Genomic DNA, 13532 nt, shown 5'->3' on the forward strand with positions numbered 1-13532 from the left:
TCACACAAGTAGCTCTATAGTACACAAACACATGCAGGCTCACACTTTCCATCCATCCACACACTTAGATGGATACATACTCATGCTGATTTTACACAACTTATGTCCGTGCATGAGCTATGAAATTGCAGAAGGGGCTGATAACAAGGTTTCCTAATGCTTGTTATGATAAACACGCAGCTATCAATTGCCTGTGACTTTGCCAAATTTCTCCTGTCTAGCTCCAGCTGAAATATAGTGCCAACTATATACTTTTTGGAAAACCTTTACAGTGAAGCTTTTCAGACTAGTCAGTAATCTGAATCAGGCAAAAAAATGTACTGCTATCTATGCAAAAATAAATAAATAAATAAATAAATAAATAAACTGGGTAGAGATGCTCTTACTAGAGATCTCTACTCTAGTAGAGATGCTCTTACCAGCCCCATATTTTGCAGCAGGAATTTAAGCTTGGCTGGATGATGTGGACCTTTATTTCAAGTGTGCTTTTGCTATCCCCATGAAAAACAGCCCACATTTGTCCCAGTCATGGGTCCCTGAAACATCCTGCCTTGCAGTGGAAAATCTTGAAAATCTTCGAGATTTTAGAGCTAAATAGTTGTAAAAGGAGCAGGAGAAATCCTGCCCAGTCTCCTGTAGATGATGAGCCAAGTCAGCCTAACCATGAGACTTTGCCATGATTTTCACACTCCCCCTCAAGGTCAGGGCAGGATGAATTGATTCATCCTGAGACAGAGGTGCAGCAGAAGGAAGCTAGCTCTCACGAACATAAAATGACTTGTCTTTACAAGTATGGACTGGGGTGGGCTTACAAGGGCCCTGTAGCACTGTTTTGATTTTTGCCTCAGTTGTGCTGGACTTTAGAGCCAAGAAGTGGGGACCAGGAGGAGAAAAAAAATGGAGTGCAACCCTCCATCGCCTTCAAGGAAATGTTCACTGTTGCCTGCAAAATTCCCCTTCCCAGCCCCAGTGCCCTGCTTGTTCTGTTGTGGGAAGTGACATGACGATGAAGGGGGGCCTAAAGCCCATGGGGCCATATTTTTCAACCCTGGCGTGGTAGGGACTCCACCAAGTCCCAGAGACCTTCCTCTTTCCCCCTCTTCCCCTCTCTGCCTGTTTGCCTCTCACTGTGGTCTGAAGAGTAGGCCATGTCCCCATCGAGGAGGAAAGAAGGAAGACACCTGGCTGGCTAGGGAATCAACAAGACCCATTACTCAGCTGCAGGACTCACAAAAGAAAATGTATATGTATATCTGTTTAAAAAACATAACAATTATTAATTTTCTTAAATGTAACAACTCAGGTGTTCTTTTCTCCACCATGGGTTTTGATTAACAGCAGTGTCTACTTATAGTTTCACTTTCCCGGTGTATAAACAGTAGCCTAAATGCTTTTCTGAGTCAAGACTAAATAGACACAGGGCAACATTCCTTTCAGATTTATTACAGGTATATTTAATTCAGACTTGCCGTGACAGTTCCACCCCTCTGTGGAAGTTTACCAGAGCGCTTCTGACCACTGAGTCCAGATGTCCTTTAACATCCCACTACCTACAGGTTTGAATCCCCCCAAAAAACAGTGTAACTCTGAAAACTTCTAAGGGGCATGTGTGATATCCACAGCTGATGGTAGTGTAAGATTAAAATTAAATAGTGGTTTATTAATCTGTTCACACATAAACCCCTACAGACACACCTCTGGAAGCAAGGCTACAAGGCAGTTCCTTCCCAGCCATGAGACTCTACTGCAAATTTCCCAGGGATGACCACTCCTCCATTCACCACTATAGGCACTGCCCCGTCTGCACATTCCCACACCCGCACAGACATGCTTCTGCAGCTCTGGGTGTTCAGCTCATGGGATCAGACCTGAGCTAGTCTGAAATGTACCCCCATGTGCCTACAGTGTGAATGCCAGGTCCTCCACACTAACCATTTCAGTCTACAGAGCAGCTGGAATTGCATCACACTATCTGATAACACAGCCAATGTTCTTAAGCAGTAGAAAAACAACTATAAACAATGGCTAACCAGGCTAATCTGGTGACTTTCCAAGCATATGTGCATTTTTTTGCCAAAATTTTCGAGACTTGTGTTTTTCAGATTTCTTTTCATTGGGATATATAAGGCAATCCTGTAAATAACTCATTGATTTCTGTATTTGTTTTAAAAAGGTTTCTTTTCTCTTTCTCTCTCTTTTTTTTTTTTTTTCAGTGCTCAGCTGGCTTCAATCAAGAGGTTTGAAAAATCTTTCAAATTCAAAACTTTCAAAATGCATGCATCCATCCTTACAGTAACATCTAGCCAGCCTCTAAATAAATAAATAAATCCTGCTAATCTTCTAATAATCCTAACACAGCAATTTAATTCTGTAGCACATCTGCTTCCAAAAAAATGTTTTGCATGTTTTTCTGATTGTGTTTCTACATCTAAACAAAATTGAAACAAATTTTACAGTTCCCATTGAACACTGTTGAGTTCCTCACAGAGCAGATAAATGATTGCTATGACTGGGAACACCATGAAATTCGAAAAGCATTTAGAGAATCAGAAGACATTAACTCACTTGTGTTCTTTCTTTTGTTGTTGTGAGAATGCCACTTATTGAAATTTTGCCCCAGAAGCTTACAGCTTTATCTTAGAGGCAATATTCTCGTTCAATGTACTCTGTATATTTTTTAGCTAAGTTATTTTATATCCAACTACATGGATTCTACGTAATTCTGTTTTACACTCCATTAACACTAATGCTGGGAGGTTTAAATGAAGTTCTTACTGCTTCCCACATAGTTCCCCACACTAGTTCACAGTAAATAGTATCCCTGATGAACAGTTAACAGATAATTTTTGTCTTGCTGATACAAGAAGCATAGATTTTTCTTCAATTTATGTAAAGGGTATGAGAAAGTATGATTTATGTGCTCACAATAACTACTCACAATACTACTTGTTTGGTTATTTCCTAGTCAATAAATCCATAATCTCCTGGGCTGCTGAGTATCACTATGTTTAAAGCTTGAGAAAGTAAAGCCCAGTTGAATAAAGAGATAAAATACCCACACTTTGCAAGGAAAATTTTGCTCAGAGGCAACACTAAAATATTGTTGCGTGTCCTAGAGGTAAAGCCTAACTCAGTCTGAATTACAGACCTTACTGCAGTGTCTGACAGATTCATGGCTTCTTCTCCCTTTTGCTTGCCTACTGTACTTGCCAGTTCCTGGAAAATAGTTGTCTGTGTCACTTATTGTATCCAAACAATATCTCCCTTGAGTGTTAACTGCTACACAAATAAAAATATGACATGAAGGACAGAGGATAATTTTGGCCTGCTGGCATTTTTTGTGTCTGTGGGTTAAAGAAAGTTAATAAGAGAGTTTACTGTGTATACCACTTGCACACTAAAAATGTTCCTCAAGAGGTTAAAAGTTCAAAGTTGAGTCAAAGTCTGTACTGCCTCCGCTCTTCCCTTTTAATTATCTGAGGTCAGGAAGTTAATAATACCAGAAATCCCCAGTAGAGACCTCTTGCTCAGTGTATGAACTTTAAACTTGTTCAGTTTTTTTTCAAAGGGTAAAAAGTTCAGTGAAAACACAGTGGATTTTCCCTCTGGTCTCCACCAATTCAACCTCAAGGGTTAAAAGTTTAACTGTAAAAGAGAAACCTTTGTTCTCTGAGCTACATTTAAAGAGTTCACTTATTAGAAGGTAAAGATTTCAAACAGAAGCTAAAGTCCAAAGTTATTCTTTTCCATAATGATGAAAATATCACAATAAAAAAAGTCCTTTGATCTGTTATCACTTCTTTCAGAAGCGACTGTCAAAACTTATTTCTCTCTTTGTTTTGAACTTTGGACGAGTAATAGAGTCACATGGGTCCCTAAGGCCACGTGTATCTGTTAAACAGCAACATGCTGCATTTGTGAATTGTCCTACATTTTTCAGCCAGACAGTATCTTTTTTTCTGCTGAAACATTTACAGTAGATGTTTATCCACCAAGACCTTTTACACAGTTTATTTCACACAAGCTCAGGTTGACCAGTTGTCAATAGTGAAAGTGACAAGTATAGGTGTTTTTATTATCTTCATTCTGTAAGTAAGAAGATCCTCATGCTTTCTCTAAATAATAAGATCCTCATGTTGACCTTTTAGCAACTATGCTGGTGGAAAATATACAAAACAGATGTAATTAATATATATTGTTTTTAATATAACACTGTTCAGGTTTGTGCTGTCAGAGGTCCCTGAGGGGTGTTCAATAAGTGCGAAGAGACTGATACTAATCATCAGGGGTCAAAAGAATTCAGAAAAGAAGAAAAGCCAATGGAAATGTTGCTTTTGTTTTTAGTATTTGTACCGTGTTAATGGCCAGAATAAGCTTTTATGAAACTCAAATAGGAAATGCCCTTGGCTTGAAAGATAACATGTACATGAATTTGGGACAACTTTAATCTTGCAAAACAACAGTTTCTTATCTGGACTGTCATTAGGGGATTTCTCATCATATGAGTTTCAGATTACTATAGCATGAGTGGTCTTTTCATTAATGATCAGTTTATTAATGTACAAATACTCACATAACAGTTTGGTCCTGCTTCATTTATGAAGAAGATGAAGCTCAGCATTTCACTCTAGCTGTATACACAAGAAAAACCTCCCAATGTGCCTGGAAAGTGTTGCTCTGACCAATAACTGTGGCTGTGATCTTCAATACAAACCTCAGCAAAATCCAGATGAGCTCTAACTTCAGTTTTCTTTAGACCTGACCATCTCACTCTCGGAATATAGCTGAAGAATTTTTTTCCTCCTCCTGCTCTACCCAACCCACATTTTCAATTTCGAGAAATGTGACTTTAAATCTAACACAGCTCTTGAAATTCTTTCACTTGGATGAAACATACACTTTGCCTTTCTTGTAGAATAATGTCTAATGCTGTGTCTATAAGGTAACAAGCACCTCACAATCTACCTGTAAATACTCCCTATTAAGAAACTTGTCCTAAACTACCCCCTTTGGTTTTAGTTCTCCTACAGACTTTGTATGACCTTCTCTTTCAGTTAATCTATCATTCATCAAGTATTTCTACTAGCATCTTTCCGTTATCACTTTGGTCACTCTTTTTTTTTTTTTTTTTTTTTTACACTGTCAGATGAGGACTAGAACTAACAACTTTTCTTTAAATATTTTGAGACTTTTTATGTCTCTTTTATGTGATCAGTAATCGACTATGACACTTAAGCCATTTCAAGTTCATTTCAGTAGGACAGGTTTGCTATTTTGTCAGAACTACTTTACTAGGTTGAGAGGTCCTGAAGTTCAGCTAATGATGGTGACCTTATGAAAGGGTGTATTTGGGCCAGTTCAGCCACATTTGTATCAGTCTCTCCAAAGGGGCTGCTGGGGTTTAAGAACAGAAGTATATATAGAAGCCATTTTGTAAATATATACATATATACATACATATGCCATGCAACTAGCTCCACATGACCTTCTCAGCAAGCTCCATTCAAAACCCAAATTTACAAATTAATAACAGTTTCTGTGGGTTACAGGTCATCCAGATGGAGGAAGGGATGACTGAATCTGATTATGAAAACATTTATGAAAGTTGCAATAGGCAGTATACCATAAATTTTTATTGGAAGACGTCTCTTTTGTACATAATTGTCATTTTACTCAACTAATTATAATTAAATTCAATATGGAAAGAAAAGCAGACTGTTCAATACAGCTGACATTAACAATATTTGTGCAAAGCATGACTGTTTCACAAATACAGTCTGTGTTCAACTGATTCCAGGACCAAACTGAATACCTGGCAATCAAACCTCTGTGAATTATCAATTTAAAAGGAGCATACTTTTTCAGCTTCACTGCAACAAGAGCCATTCCAGTTCACTTTTGCTTCTGTCTCCACATATACCCTTTTGCCTTTAACTATAGCTGTTTCATGTCTCAGCTCCACCTTACTACAAGCTAACTCAATCAAGATTTTACTGTGTCTTAAACTGTAGACTAAAAAAATTAAGCTGATATTTTTCTTGATAGTAAAATAAACTTCAATGGCAAAGTAGCTAACTCATACTGTACTCTATTGAAGATTTTTTTTTTTTGGGGGGGGGCGGGGGAGGGTTGGTAGTGCAATTGAAACCACAAAGTTCAGAACCAGCACTTCAGATAGTTTTATAAGTTTTTTACTCATCTCTGCAATCATCTCATTCCCTTCACAAACATGTATCTCATACAAAACCACTTTTGAGTGCAAAATTCAGCTTCTGGCCAGCAGGATAGTAAAACTTTCTAAAATAAGAACTCTGAACTCAAGGACCATCAAGCTGCACTGGGAAGAGAGCAGGATTAGACTTTCCACCTGCCCACTGAGTTGGCAATACATTCGAGTGTCTCTGCTCCCCTGTTGTCTCAATCTACTGCCCTGTGTATTAAGATACGATACAGCAGTTTGAAGTAAAACAACCAGCAACAAGCTGTGGTAGCTTATAAGCCACAACATACACATATCTGCAGCCTCTGCATCAGGGGTGATGACCTCCCACTGAGAAACTGGGAATGGTGGAGAGCTCTGCAATTTCACCAAAATGAGTCACCAGCACTTTTGAGAAGTGCCCTGAAAGACACAGCATACTTGGGGGTAGGAGGAAGCTTGGTTTTGGATATTTTCATTGTTTCTGTGCTTTGTCAAGACTCTACAATTTGTCCCATCTGCAATTCCTCCTTCTAATTCTCTGCTGAGCCATTATGCACTACTTGTGCCCTTCTACTGGAAACTTAACTGACAAAGCCCTGTCCCTTGCCCTGCAGGAATGTACTGTCATGATAAAAACTAGGAAAATTCAAAGTAATTTGAATGTCTTTCCTACAGAGAGAGCTCTTCTGGAAGAGCTGCTCCATATTCTGCATGAGAAGAGAAGAGAGAACAGATTCAATCACCATATGTTACAAAAATCACCCACAGATAAAACAAGATCTGATGCTATAGCCCCTAAGCTTAGTCCTAATGGGTCCTTTGAAAAATGAATGTTTTCTCATAATGCAGACACTGCTTATCTAAAATGGAAACAGAAAGAAAAATAGCTGGATGCCAGTTGCCCACAATACATTTCAGATAAAACTTATTAAAAAAAAAAATCAGTCACAAGGCAGCAAACATCACACTACAGACAGCTCTAACAAGCACTTTGGGATCTTATTATTATTTTATTGTAGTATTTTCATGGCTATTATTTTAGTTGGCAAGACTCACCTAATGAAAGTATAATGTATCTTGTGAGTGGATGATCAGATTGTCTATCTAACAGCTGTACACAAAGATAATGTGAAAAATTAGAGCCTCCTTTGCACCTGAATCCTTCCACAGGTGATAAATTTGCAAACTTTGTAGCCAAAACCTGCTGACCTTATGGGATTCAGCTAATATTAATTCAATGATTGACTAATTTAAAGGGGAGAAATCCCTTATTCCCATATGATTTCAAACTCTAAGCTTAGAATCAGGTGTGTTGACCACCACTAGGATCATGGTTACACTTGCCAAAATTACATCTTTTGCAACCAAGAGGAAGGAAAAGAATAAAAGAAGAATAAAATGAGAGCTTTCAAGTAATCCTTGAAGACCCAGAGCCCTGAAATGCTGAACCTTTTGTCTTTTCAAGAACAGCAACAAAGCTTCTGAAACAAGCTTTGTAAATAAAAACAAATGGCACGTCCCTTTTTCCCCACGCAGGGAACACACATGTAAGGAACAACTCGGTCCAGTTTCGAATGTGTCAGACATTGAAACACAGCTGCTTCTAGAGACATAGCTGAGTTAGAAGACCTCAATTAAAACAAAACGATGAGCACAAACAATACAATATGTCTACCTACTCTTGTCAGAACCAGCTGTGAGATGAGTAGTCTCAAAACAATGGAGTCTTTAAAAAACAAAATACACACAAATTAACTTAAGCACACAGCTTTTGCAACTAACTTGTGTGTTAGCCCTCTATTCCTTTTACAGAAAAAGAACACTGAAGGTCATTAAAGCAATGGGCAAATTTCTCAAAGAAACCCCTCATGAAGACAATTCACTTACATAAATTATTGGGTGATAACTAGTATGAACATCGAAAAGATTTGGGCAGTACCCAGTGGAAGAAAAAAATCTGCTTTGAACTATCCAAAAATATGAGCAAACCATGTAGAAATAATTAATCATATGCAGCCTATTACAATTAAAAGTGTATTCTTAAATAGCTTCTTGATTGAGAACAAATGCCTCATTAATCTGGAACATATCAACTTAGGAACACAAGAAATGTCAAGTAGAGAATGACCAATATGATATGGGACTCCACATGCTGCATGTGCTCCATCTCAAAGGCTCACAAAGAACAATCAACACAAAGGTCAGTGGATGTGATGAGTTGGAAAAAAATCCACTGACATTTATTTAAAAAAAAAAAAAAAAAAAAAGGTCATTATTTCATTGTAGAGCATTAAATATTACAGGAGCTCTAAAGTGGTCACGTCATCCCATTTGCTATTTTTTTTTTCAAATGCACCTTCTATCCTGATATTTGTCTGGGAATGTCTTTACTGTTATTGTTAAAAAAAAAGAAAAGTCACTGTTACAACTGCATCTTACTGTATGTCCACATAATGCTTTCTGAGCAAATGTGAGCTTACTCTGTCCATGATACAAGTGACTTAAGAGGGGCACAGTCACATCAGAACAACTCTAAACCTAATGCCAGACATCTTACCTGGCTGGCTGTTCTGTCCTGGGCTTGGTATCATGTTATTCAGGAGACAAGGAAGTTGCTCAGCACAAGGCAAGTTTCTGGAAAGATCTAGAAAGATCAAAACATATGCTTTAAAATGACTTCACCTTTCAAATTATTTATATAAGTTCACTGCTGATTTTCAAAGGCCAAACTAACATAAAAATATTTTACTGTTACAAAGCCGCAGTTTAAAGAGGAAATTTCAGCAATATTCTTACACTAGAATCTCTGGTGCAATTATAAATAGTTTAAAAATGCTTTTCCCTGAAGACTTCATTTTGTTGGTGGATTTCATTCAACTACTCAGAACTGTCTATTGTGACACAAAAATTTGTGAGGTCTACATTGCACTACCACCAGCAGGACTTGGCAACAGCTGTATCAGCAAACCTTTTTCAGCTGCAAATTTAGCCTTAGCCAGTTAGGCCACTAGGTCTCCATAGCACTGTTTGAGATGAAGAGGGTTTATATAGCCTCTTTCCCCTTTCCTCCCCTCCATAAGGAAAGCCCTAAAGCACTATGTAGCCTGTAACTGCCACCATGCATATGTTATTACCTCTCCATGGCAAGACATCTCCTTTGACAAAAGTGCAGATTTCTTGTCATTAATTAAGCATCTTAAGGGAAAGGGAAGTTTCTGTAAAAACCACAAGCATAGGTGGGAGAAAACTATGTTTTCCTGATAAGTTATTTCTTGGTTCAGAAATAACTCCACTGTACTGACATTATCCCTCTGACTGAACTGCAGCAACAAACCACATGAGTTATTTGGTGAACTGCTTATGGGAGCTGATGGTGATCTTTCTCATATCTTTAATCTTCTGTATGTCCCAGATTGTATTTCCTGTTACATAGTGTGTAGTTCAGGAGAGTTGTTGGACTAGGGTAAATCTTGCTTCTGTTTCAGTGTTTTAAAAATTGATTTGAGTGTTCACTGTAAATATATGCTTACAATCAGGTTTATAATTGGTTGAAAGGGATTAAGTTTGTAGGGAATAAAAAAAAATTACATGCATGGGAGAACTGTCTTGACTGCACTAACTGTCCAATCAGAGAATAATGGCAATGCAACATAACTTTTTACACATAACCAACAGAACTTCAAAAACAAGTACAAACATAAAAATCTCTCAGAGTGCTTGATTGAAATGAACAATGAAGTAATACTTTGTCAAATAATTCTTAACAACAAATGCAACAAAGAACATTGCAGCTTTCACAGAGCTATTCCATGAATGGAGAGAAGCATTACATTCATCAAATAAAGTACTAATTGCATGTAAGTCATTTTAATTCCTCTGGATATTGCAGCAGGAAGATTTTTCTTATTAAAATTTCATTTTTCAATGCAAAGTTAGAAATAAAATTGTTTACAATGATATTCTGAAAATAGTACTATAATTGGATCATGCTTTTCATTTTACTGCAGCTCAGCTAGTTGTACCTCATGCTTTTCTCGCCTATCAGTTCCCTTTGGGAAGAGGCTTGGCTCCCAGCACTCACTCACCATCTCAGAGGTTGATGTGTTTTGACTGTTGATTGAGGAAAAGGGAAGAATTGTCAAGAATACTGCATTCTGAGAATGCTGGGTGCCTGCAAAAAGGTTCTCAGGAACCATTGTGCAGGTAGATACTGCCAGGTGAAATGTAAGACCAAAAGAGGGCTTAGGTAGCTATTAGTTTATTGCTAATATGTTTACATTCCTAACAGCACAGAAAGCCCCAGTGTCAAGGCAGGTTGCAAGGGAAAAGTGTCAGGTCAGGTCGAGGATCTGCTTAGGGATGTTCCTGCCTCAACTTACACGCTTTTCATTTTGTTAGCAGATTAAATACATCATGCCCACATTATTACACATCAAACAATACAACACTACAATAATTAGAAGCTGGGGTCATTGTGACCTGATGATCACCAGTGGTGGCAGGATGTTCACTCTGTGAACTGAGGATAAACCATACACAACAAGCTATGTCCTTGACTTCTTGTCAACTTTCCAAGTCCTTCCTTTGCACTGGGTGCCACTGTAGAGGATATATCTAACTAAACTGAGTTCAAGTTTTCAAACACAGGGCAGGGAAAGTGAAAGAAATTGTGACCTATTCCATATATCTTAATCTGTAACATTCCCCTTGGTGTACTGGATCAATCTCCCTTGCATTTCTCTCCTTCCAAACAACCTCCATACATTGTCTTTCCTCTTACAGTGTATGATGCCCAGTGGATAAGTCTATTTTGGCTCTATCAGTTCTTCACCATGGACTAATCAATTACCTGCCAGATGACTCCACTGACATCTAATAACATTTGTCATTAATTTAAATATGTGGGTATATTTTAAAAACACACTTCATTTTCACAACTTTTTCAAGCCTATAGTAAATTGTAGTTTAAAATAAGTCCTCAGATAATCTGTTACTTCAATTAAAATTAATCCTTTAAATAAACTGCAGAAAATTAAAGACAAAGGTGAGAATACTGCTGAGGCTGGAGAAATTCTACAAGGAGATGATATGCAAATAAACTAGAGAAAAAAAACTTTCTCATGTATTACTCACACATGTCACCTGCACTGTTGTTGAATCAGGGTCTGAGTGTTTTTTCTGATATTTGAGATCTAAGGAAACAATATTTGACAGCCTTTAGAAATGCTTTCTGACCATACATGCTGATGCTGCCAGTGGTCCTTGGGTGGATCCATATTTGGTCATGCTGAAAACAGAGCACACACCCCTTTCAAAGCACATGGAGTGCCCCATAAGCAAGAAACATGTGTGTGCCTGCCTCACCAGAAAGGATTAAACTGCAGGACTTTTAAGATAACCATCTTGGCTATTCAATTTTGGTCAGATCCTTATCATTTTACTAACATGAATTTTAAGGGGTGACACTGATACTGATTTTTTTTCATGTAGAACTTTTTTTTTTTTTTTTTTGGTGTGTGTGTGTGCACTGAACTATCTTCTTTTAGTTGACACTGTCCAATAAGTGGTCTAATCTTTATTAATACCCATGGTGTTCATCATGGTAACATTAATCATGACAGCCTCATTTGGTATTAACCTAGATGTCATATACTTTTGTAGGAATTCCATAGTAATCCACCATTAATTAGTTTACTGTTCCTGCCAATTCTGATTGAAAATTTAAGCAGTTCAGTACAAAAATCATTCTGAGAATTGTTGAAATCTTTGGTACATTCTGTGTACTTGGTAAGAAGTTTAATGACTATTGCTGTTGCTTCTATTAAATTATTTTCTTACAATACTTCTCATAAATCAACATTTAAATGTTTACTGTTACTTGCTTCATAGTGACATAATTACAATAGTTGTCAATTACTGAGGCATTTTAGGAGGATTTGTTCCCCTTGAGGTGCCTCTGCTCTTCTCATTCAGCCTGATGGGTGGCCATGGATGGGGCAGTAGCTTTTTAAGCATGCATAGTTGTGTTTGCAGGCATTGGCTGATCATGACCTTAGTCAACTTACATATTCAACAAAAATTCAACTTAATTCTAAATCAGAGACTTCAAGTAACATTTCAAGATGGCTTTCAGCAAATCAGAGACTTAAATACTGACTGGTTGAAAACAGTACTTACAATTTCTTACCTTTTCTTCAGTTCATAGCTTGTCCCTCCAATTATTAAACCTGAACCACTTAAACCACCAACTAAAACTCTGCTTTAGCAGTCTTTGGTCCACTGTTTGCTATTACCTTCTTCTTCCTTGCATTACACAGTTGTCCATTTGATGCTCCCAATCCACTAATAACATTTCTCAATAAACCCAGGAAAAAAACATATTTTTTAAATCTCATGGTATTGGTGTCATGGTGTCTCTCACTACCTTTCATGTGATTTTCTAATGGGACTAAAAGAGATTTCTGTTTTTTAATTAGTTTTGTTTGTTTGTTTTTTTAACAGCAATGTTTCAATGCAACATCCTAGAAGGCACGTTATTACAACATAGAGTAAGGGAAGACATATCCATGGAACAGGAACCAGGACATAAAGATATTTGAGACAGACTTCTTATACATTATGATTAATTCAACCATACAGCCTTTTCCAGTGTAACGGATTTTGTCATCTAAAATGAATAAGAAGTTATGTTGAATTCATGGAGTTTCCATTCTTCCATCAAAGTAGAAGATCAAGCTTCTGCATGTGAGTCCATACAATTCAAGTGCAACTCATGTGGCACCTTGAAAGAAGAATGCTCTGCTTATGTCTAATACTTCTAAGAAGTCACCCAAGCTTGAATAAACTGTAATTTTACATATAGTCCCACCCAGGACAATATAACTCAGCACTGCATAGAGACCACAGTCCAGCTTCCATCTTCTAAATTTGGTTGCAAAGTATACCACTTTGGTGTACTGCATGTGTTGCACTGTAGCCTAGAGACAATGGGAAACACAACAGACCTCCCTTTTTGACCTTCCACTACCCTTACAACTTACACATCTAACACAATAGTCTCAAACTGCAGAGCAAAATTCAGGCAAAAGTTTTATGCTTCAGAAAATGCATCTAAACTAAGATGGGCCTAGTAATTTCTGCAGCTTTGTGAATAAAATTCTGTGAATTTCCAGTTATTTATAGCTATGTAATAGAAAGGGAGTAACTGTCTCTTGGCTAGACAGTTTCTTTGTCGTAGGAAAATGAACCCCCAGGAAGAACGGATTCTAAATTCTTAACCTCTCTTACATTGCTACTTGTGATAAATTATTTCTATGACACCCAAATACTC

General features: G+C 37.5%; 1 protein-coding gene across 2 annotated transcripts in view; it reads right to left on the reverse strand.

The window, feature by feature from the left end:
- The window catches only part of NRIP1 (nuclear receptor interacting protein 1), a 226722-nt gene that overhangs the window by 37541 nt on the left and 175649 nt on the right, over positions 1–13532 (reverse strand). For both annotated transcript variants that reach the window (XR_005269054.2, XR_003494728.3), the window contains exon 4: positions 8760–8846. The gene's annotated coding sequence lies outside the window, so the exon portion shown is untranslated. The remainder of the gene's footprint in view (positions 1–8759; positions 8847–13532) is intronic.

This window comes from Anas platyrhynchos, chromosome 1, assembly GCF_047663525.1.
Source record: "Anas platyrhynchos isolate ZD024472 breed Pekin duck chromosome 1, IASCAAS_PekinDuck_T2T, whole genome shotgun sequence".
In the NCBI taxonomy this organism is placed as follows: Eukaryota; Metazoa; Chordata; class Aves; order Anseriformes; family Anatidae; genus Anas; species Anas platyrhynchos.